At 39.2% G+C, this 7,981-nt stretch overlaps 1 long non-coding RNA gene across 1 annotated transcript; it reads left to right on the top strand.

Annotated features, from left to right (window-relative positions):
- The first annotated feature begins 1,174 nt into the window (after positions 1–1,174).
- Positions 1,175–6,722, top strand: LOC144640282 (uncharacterized). Its single transcript, XR_013568325.1, has 2 exons — positions 1,175–5,184; positions 5,249–6,722. It is a non-coding gene; the product is annotated as an uncharacterized LOC144640282 (long non-coding RNA).
- The last annotated feature ends 1,259 nt before the right edge of the window (positions 6,723–7,981 follow it).

The following is a 7,981-nucleotide window of genomic DNA, read 5'->3' as shown; positions in this document are numbered from 1 at the left end:
CTCATCGATATTAACGTGGGTGGTTACTCTGGTTTTGCACCATGAAGGACTAGGAGTGCATGCCATGAATAGAATGCAGAACCACCTCGGGTTTCCTTATTATAGGAAATTAACAATGCATGTTAAATGCATCTACCTCTCTGTCAGAGTCAGTCGACAGTTATTAGTTTCGTAACGTTTGTTAAGAGAAATCGCTCACTTTTTCTACTTTCTTGTGCTTAATGTTCATCGCGTGTCTGTCCTTTCTGTTTCTTTTTGTCTCGTTAAAAGTGCAGGTAGCTATAGAAGTTATTAGGCATAAAATACCAATGTAAACGTGTTCCACACGGAAATTTGCGTTAATAAAAACATGTAAACATTACTGTTTGAACAGTTCGCGTTAATATTATTACGGGTGCATTTTGTCCGCGTTTTAAAATGCTTCGTTATATTCCTCTTCTTATAATAAGGTATTCCCCAAACCAATTTTACCCGATTGCTCCAATACTGGAAAGTTTTAGGAAACCAAAGCAGTAATAACAACGAAAACGTCACTAAACAAAAACTGCTGTAACTATGTCCATTCGTTATACGTCTTGACACATTTCTTAGTTGTCCCGGCCCCTCCCCACATGAGAGGGATGAATAGATTTGCGGATCCGCGGTGACGGATTTGGCCTTAAAAGACGCACGGATTGTGGAGTTTTGCGATACACTAAGCGGATCCACGGATATCGAAAATACAGCGGATCGCAGATTAGCTGAGAATTTTTGCGCTGATTCCGGACTTCTCATGTCAGAAAGTTTGGATCGTGGATTCTATACGATGTTCGGGTCACTTTGGTCGGTCTTTGTCGGTATGTTGGCGAATTTGTCGCAGAATCAAGCAGTGAGACGAAGCTTCTTAAACAATTGGCATAAATACAACACCTTCTTCCCATTGCAGTGAAACTATGCAACACAAAGTTTTCAAGTACTAATGCAGATTCGGATTTTAAAAAAAATAGTGGCGGATCGACGAGTTTTCGTACCCCTATCTCACGTGACCACAAAGTGAAATGATCAAATCTGTGTTGCGCAAAAAAGTGAACATCAACAGCGTTTGTACATATTCTGTTGTAAGACAGTTCTGAAAGTTTCTGACATTTGATCCCCACACTGACTAATAGATAAACCAATATATAGCTGTTTATAAAAAAGCAAATTTATATGTAATATAAATGCCAATTTACATGTAATATAAATTAAAGTTAATGTGACAACCATGAAAGGAGTTCAGAGAAGTCATAAGATCACTCTATTCAAATATGCAGATCTGTCACGCAATATGCTGCAAGACTATCACTCTTGCGTTACATTCAAAGGTCAAATTCACTTCTAGAGTGCGATGCGCTATTCGGGCTGGCCAATCACATCGCCCCTTTTCTATTATGTCAATCAAGGCCATGCGGTTTTATCTAGACTTGAGTAGTTTTACTTCAAATTCTCTGAGCTCCCTAGAAGAGTTTTCACAATAATTCTAGAAGAGTTTTCACAATAATCATTATTGCTGTGATATCCTTCGATTGTTTTTTGCTTCAACATCGCTCCATCAGTACTTTATGAGCTATCCTGGTATCTGCCCGCGAACTACGTTCCGGTTTTACACATTTTATTCTGTCGTTCGAAGATAAATATGCGGACGATCTGTCGAAGGCCTCGCACTACTAAACAGGTATTTGGTCCAGCAACTGAGGAACTTGATATGCACACACAGAACGGATTTCCTCTACCGGAATATGGCCACTCTACCGAATCGGCTTCAAGGTCCTGTGGTCTCCGCGGCTAAAACCGACAGTACAGCAAACAGCATGAACCTCACAAAACATCATTTGTATGGCGGAGACAACATGCCTTCGTTTGCCCGAGATTATGTAATGTGAATGAACGACTTATAAAGAACAAGACGATTTCTTCAACTAGAAAATACTATTCTCTTGTCAAGCCGGAGAACAGTCAACAAGGGTCATGGCCGTCGTGAATGTCTTTCAAGCCTCGTCTAGCGCCTTCCAATTCTCTCCCGCCGAAAGTGGTTTCAGTGAAAAATTTGACAAGCAATCCGGATTTCCCTAGGGTGCATCTTGGCCAAGTGGAATCCAGGAGCTTGCTAAAAGCTAAGTATAAATATTTATAAGCTGATTCTATTTTGCGTTATACATGTATCATAGTTAGTAGAGTTATATTCGACCGGCGTTAAATGAGATTTCAATATGAAAACAAACGAAACTTAGAGCAATTTGCAGGCTGCCGTTTCCACCAGCCGTCGTAAAGCCTAAAGGGCTGGAAATTACAAGATACCGGTGGAATTCGCTATTGTTATCTTCTGCAGCGTTCAAAGTCATGTCTTAATACCTGAGTAGACGAGACCCTTTATAATTTGGCTGCTCAAAGTTGAGAAAGAGTACGTGACATAAACTTAGCTTTGCTGGAGGCTGGTGTGGTGAATTCTCGTCCCTTGTCACTAAATTCAAAATAGGACAAATAACAACTCAAAGCAACGAAAGTTCCCAGCTTATAGAATACTTAATGAAGATTCTGAAAATGTAAAGAGTTTTTACATTTAATGCAAGGAATTTGAGGTATTTAAAGGTGCCATTTTGACTGCCATTTTAATAAAAAATAGGTTATAACTCAATGGGAAATTGAACAATTGTAGCAAGAATTTGATCCAAGACATACAAGGGCGTACCTGCCTTTACTAGCACTATGTAAGTTGCCTAGGAACGCCCCTGACATAAAATACAATAACAGGGCTTTTTACGGGAGTATGTCACAGGAAATATAAAAGTGAGGATTTTAGGATCTAAACATAAAATTTTGCTTTGTAGTGAATACATTACCTTGTTCATGCAAGAAGCATCAAACAACTCATGACATACTCTAAATTCTAACCATTTCAAGCCTGCCAAATTAAGTGGCACAAGGATAAATCTAACAGGAGTTACTCTATCTACAATGAATGCATGTCTGTGTCGCAAGTGTCTAAATTGTTCAAATACGCCTTATTTTTCGCACCTTCTTCCCTGATTGAATCTTGTGCGAGTTCTGCCTTCCTGCCATGTTTCTCAGGTCAGCAATGTATAATTTCAGTGGTGAATAACAAACTTTTGCTCTGTATAAGGTCTTTCTTTCCGTTTTTCCCAGCACTCATTGAATTCGTGCTGTATCATTCAAAGGGAAACCATGAATTGGCATTTTAGTATTAACAGTCTTGTATTTATATATCTATCATCATCATCATCATCATTTTATTTGCCACTTCAGAATTACAAATACAAATTAAAATAACTTAAAAGATAGGGCGAGGAGACCTCCACGAAACCACAAGGCTTATGGGGGAGGCCACCTCGGGTTAGCAATAAGTTTGTAATTTCGCTGTGAGTGTGCAGCTAGGTCAATTTCAGATTCATTTTATTAGAAATTTAATCATTTGTTTTTTTTTTTTTCTTAAAAGAAGAGAAGCTACTCGAACCAGTGATCGATTCTGGTAGATTATTCCAAATTTTAGGACCCTGGAAATGTACTGTAAACTGCTTTAGACTTGTACGACAGTGATGTGGTCGATAACACTTGGCTATTCTTGTATCATAACTGTGTATTTGACTACTAGTAGAAAACAAATTGAGAAACATCGGGGGCAATAATTGGTTGTGATAGTAAAACATAAATTTAGCTATTTGCAATGCATTAATTTGGAAGATATCTAAGATGTCCAGTTTAGCAAATAAGGGGGCAGAATGTTCTCGATAGTCTGAGTTGGTAATAGCCCGCACAGCACGTTTTTCTAAATGAAAAATTCTACTTAAATTAGTTACATATGTAGAAGACCAGGCTGAATTACAGTAAGTGATATAAGGGTAAATTAAGGTGTAGTACAGAGCAAGCTTAGTATTAGATGATAAATAATATCTTGACCTAAATATGACACCAACTGACTGAGAGATTTGTTTACATACTCCTTTACGTGTATGAAATGGCTAGGTCACACCTTACGGATGCCTTCCTGTACCATCACAAGGCAAGCTTTGTCCTGAAATCCTCAAGGGAGTTAAAAGAGAGGTCGACCATGAACGCCTGGAGACGTTCGCTAAAAGCAGAGATCAAGTCCATGGGCAATAATAATAATAATAATAATAAAACTTTATTTAAACTCGAATTTAGAGTAGCTTGACAGCTAATATTTCGAGAATGAAAAATAGAGAACAAAAAATAAATAAAAATAAAAATAAAAATTACTATTTACATATTTCAAATTGACATATATTAACTAATTATAAAATTGTCATTTACATGCTTCATGAATTGGCTTTGCAGATGTACCTTTTAAAGTCAGATAAGTTACATAGCCTTATAAAATTAGGTAGAGAATTCCATTCTTTTGTTGCCAGATAAGTAAAGGAGTGGAGACCAAAAGTTGTAGTTCTAGGTTTGGGCATTTCCAGTATATAGTTTCCACGCAGGTTGTATGAAGTAGAACGGAACGAGAACATGTTTCTCATATAGGCTGGATAGTCATTGAAAAATAGACTTTTGTACAAGATAGTAAGGAATTTACAGATGCGTTGATTATGAAGTTGGGACAGTTTATCCTGTCTAGCAGCACATTATAAGGCGATTCAAAATCACTTAAAATGAATCTCAGAGTTGGTACCAGCTAGAGAGGGATGCACGGGACACAATGCTACGACAAGAGACTGTTGATGGTCTATACTCCTAAGAAGGAGTCGAGCGAAGGGCTACTACTACTTATTTACATGTTAACTTAAACCTATTTTATATTTGTGTGGTGTTCGTCTATGGGGAATACACTTCGTGTATTTGTGGGGATGAAGTGCTCTGTACCATTCGCCCTTTTGCCCCATAGCCTCACAGGGTCAGCTTTCCCCTTATAGTGTTGCTGTTGTTGGTTGTTGTGATTGTTCCCAAGGGTCCTAGAGATTAGGACCCCAGGTTCTTGGGAACCAGGGCATGTGGTTGTGTTTGTTCCCAAGGGTCCTAGAGATTAGGACCCCAGGTTCTTGGGAACGTTCCCAAGGGTCCTAGAGATTAGGACCCCAGGTTCTTGGGAACCAGGGCATGTGGTTGTGTTTGTTCCCAAGGGTCCTAGAGATTAGGACCCCAGGTTCTTGGGAACGTTCCCAAGGGTCCTAGAGATTAGGACCCCAGGTTCTTGGGAACCAGGGCATGTGGTTGTGTTTGTTCCCAAGGGTCCTAGAGATTAGGACCCCAGGTTCTTGGGAACTAGGGCTTTCTGAAAGGAAGGAGAGGATTCCAGTCTCTCGTTGCCAACCAACTAACCTGTGATACATGTACCCTGCATGATTCCTATTGATGATTCTGATTGGCAACTCGAGCACTTCATCCCTTACCCCTTTTCTCCCACTGAACTTGTTGTCTTGTTTTGACTTCATGGGTTGGGAACATTAAAGCAAATTTATATGTAATATAAATGCCAATTTACATGTAATATAAATTAAAGTTAATGTGACAACCATGAAAGGAGTTCAGAGAAGTCATAAGATCACTCTATTCAAATATGCAGATCTGTCACGCAATATGCTGCAAGACTATCACTCTTGCGTTACATTCAAAGGTCAAATTCACTTCTAGAGTGCGATGCGCTATTCGGGCTGGCCAATCACATCGCCCCTTTTCTATTATGTCAATCAAGGCCATGCGGTTTTATCTAGACTTGAGTAGTTTTACTTCAAATTCTCTGAGCTCCCTAGAAGAGTTTTCACAATAATCCCCACCCACCCAACCCTCTTTGGTTCTCTTTTAGCTTAGTATTTGTAAAAATGTAGGCAATGTTCTAGTTCTATGCACATATCCGGCTATGTTGAGGGTGTTTATTTTACTATTATTATTATTTACAAACGTAAGCCATAGCTGATGGACTAAGGAAGCAAGCCCGTATTTATAGACATTGTTATAATTATTATTATTTCCATTTTGTATGCTAACTTACGTTTAGAGCTGATGGACTTAAGCAGCATGCCTGCTTACAGAATTGTTTTTTATATTGTTACCATTTTGTATGCTTACTCAGGCTTAGAGCTGTTGGACTTGAGCAATGTGTCTGCTTTTGAGATATTGATATACATGTAACCGTTAGCTTTAGTGTCGAGCTGGCATACACTAACTCGACCATTCTGTTATTCGATTACTGTCTCTTCTGAACTTCTTCAATAGCTTTAGACCATCTTAATTAAGCATTGTCTTTCCTTATAGTTAATAAACCACGGGAGGGGATGAAGTGCTCTGTACCATTCGCCCTTTTGCCCCATAGCCTCACAGGGTCAGCTTTCCCCTTATAGTGTTGCTGTTGTTGGTTGTTGTGATTGTTCCCAAGGGTCCTAGAGATTAGGACCCCAGGTTCTTGGGAACCAGGGCATGTGGTTGTGTTTGTTCCCAAGGGTCCTAGAGATTAGGACCCCAGGTTCTTGGGAACGTTCCCAAGGGTCCTAGAGATTAGGACCCCAGGTTCTTGGGAACCAGGGCATGTGGTTGTGTTTGTTCCCAAGGGTCCTAGAGATTAGGACCCCAGGTTCTTGGGAACTAGGGCTTTCTGAAAGGAAGGAGAGGATTCCAGTCTCTCGTTGCCAACCAACTAACCTGTGATACATGTACCCTGCATGATTCCTATTGATGATTCTGATTGGCAACTCGAGCACTTCATCCCTTACCCCTTTTCTCCCACTGAACTTGTTGTCTTGTTTTGACTTCATGGGTTGGGAACATTAACCGGGAATATAATTATCAACTGATTCACTTTTTAAGGGAGCTTTGTCACGGATTTTGACAGATTTTTGAACAGCCAAAATTTACATTTGTGTCGTAGGAAACCTAAAAATTACGTCCACTTTTATTAAAACTTGCTATAATATTAGAGCTTAACAAGCATCTTTGACTGCGGATGGCTAGAATGGAATTGGATTTGTTTCCGCGTGTCTCCATAAAATCAATATTTATAGCTGAAGTTTGATTTCTCTCCGCAAATTCAGGTTATATCTTCCTTTAGATGTTCAAAGATAATGTTTTTTTATGGGATAAGTTATACTACGTCGCCTACCACTAACTTCCGAACAGTTAATAAGACCAAAAATCTGTTAAATTTCCTTAACGTAGCTCCTTTAATCCGCTTCGATTCAGTCTTCGTTAAACTCCCTGATGACGTCATGCACCCCGCCCTCACACATTATATGAAACAATTTGTGGGTGGAAGTAGTTTGTATTGGATTTCTCCCGGTTTTAAAACAAAATGTATTCTAGTGAATGATATATACGTACAAGATTCCCTGTTACTCTCCGTGGCGTGTTATTAATTTTACCTGTAATAAAGCCTGCATTATTTTTTGCCAGCCGAGGGTAAATGCAAAAAAGGTCACCTTTTCGACAAAAGGAACCCGTGATAAAAGGTATGTAGTCAATTCTAGCCATATCGAGCACTTAGTTCGGAAACACAATTTAGTGTCCGTGATAGAGAAATTCTGTAATTTTAAGTCTCCACCGGGACTTCAATTCCTGTCTGCAAAAACAGGGTATCCGTAACAGCGAAGTGTTCGTAAGGCGGGAATTGGCTGTAACAAATTATTTATGCCTTGGTTTATGCTTGAGACAAATCGGTTGGCTATTTATATGAAGTGGCTAAGAAGATTAACTCTGGTCTACCAAGAATTGAAGAAATCCGACCAACCTAACTCCAGATTACAAGACCATCGCCCCAACCTCTTAGCCACGATCTTTAACCCGAGGAGAAGCAAAAGCCCCTTATCTTTTCAAAAACGATTCAGCTATTGGTCTTTACACGTGCAGTTCTGACACTAAAAATAAAATGTGCTGTTCAAAACACACGATAAACCCTATCTAAACAATCTTAAAATTAAGCTTTTATACATTCGCGGAGAAACATTCATGGTATTAAAGTTTGTAAGCAGGCTCTTAGTTAATTGATCCGTATCAT

This window comes from Oculina patagonica, unplaced genomic scaffold (genome assembly GCF_052425735.1).
Source record: "Oculina patagonica isolate OP01 unplaced genomic scaffold, crgOcupat unplaced233, whole genome shotgun sequence".
NCBI lineage: Eukaryota > Metazoa > Cnidaria > Anthozoa > Scleractinia > Oculinidae > Oculina > Oculina patagonica.
The sequence above is the reverse complement of the archived record's forward strand: the minus strand, read 5'-3'. Positions and strand labels throughout refer to the sequence as shown.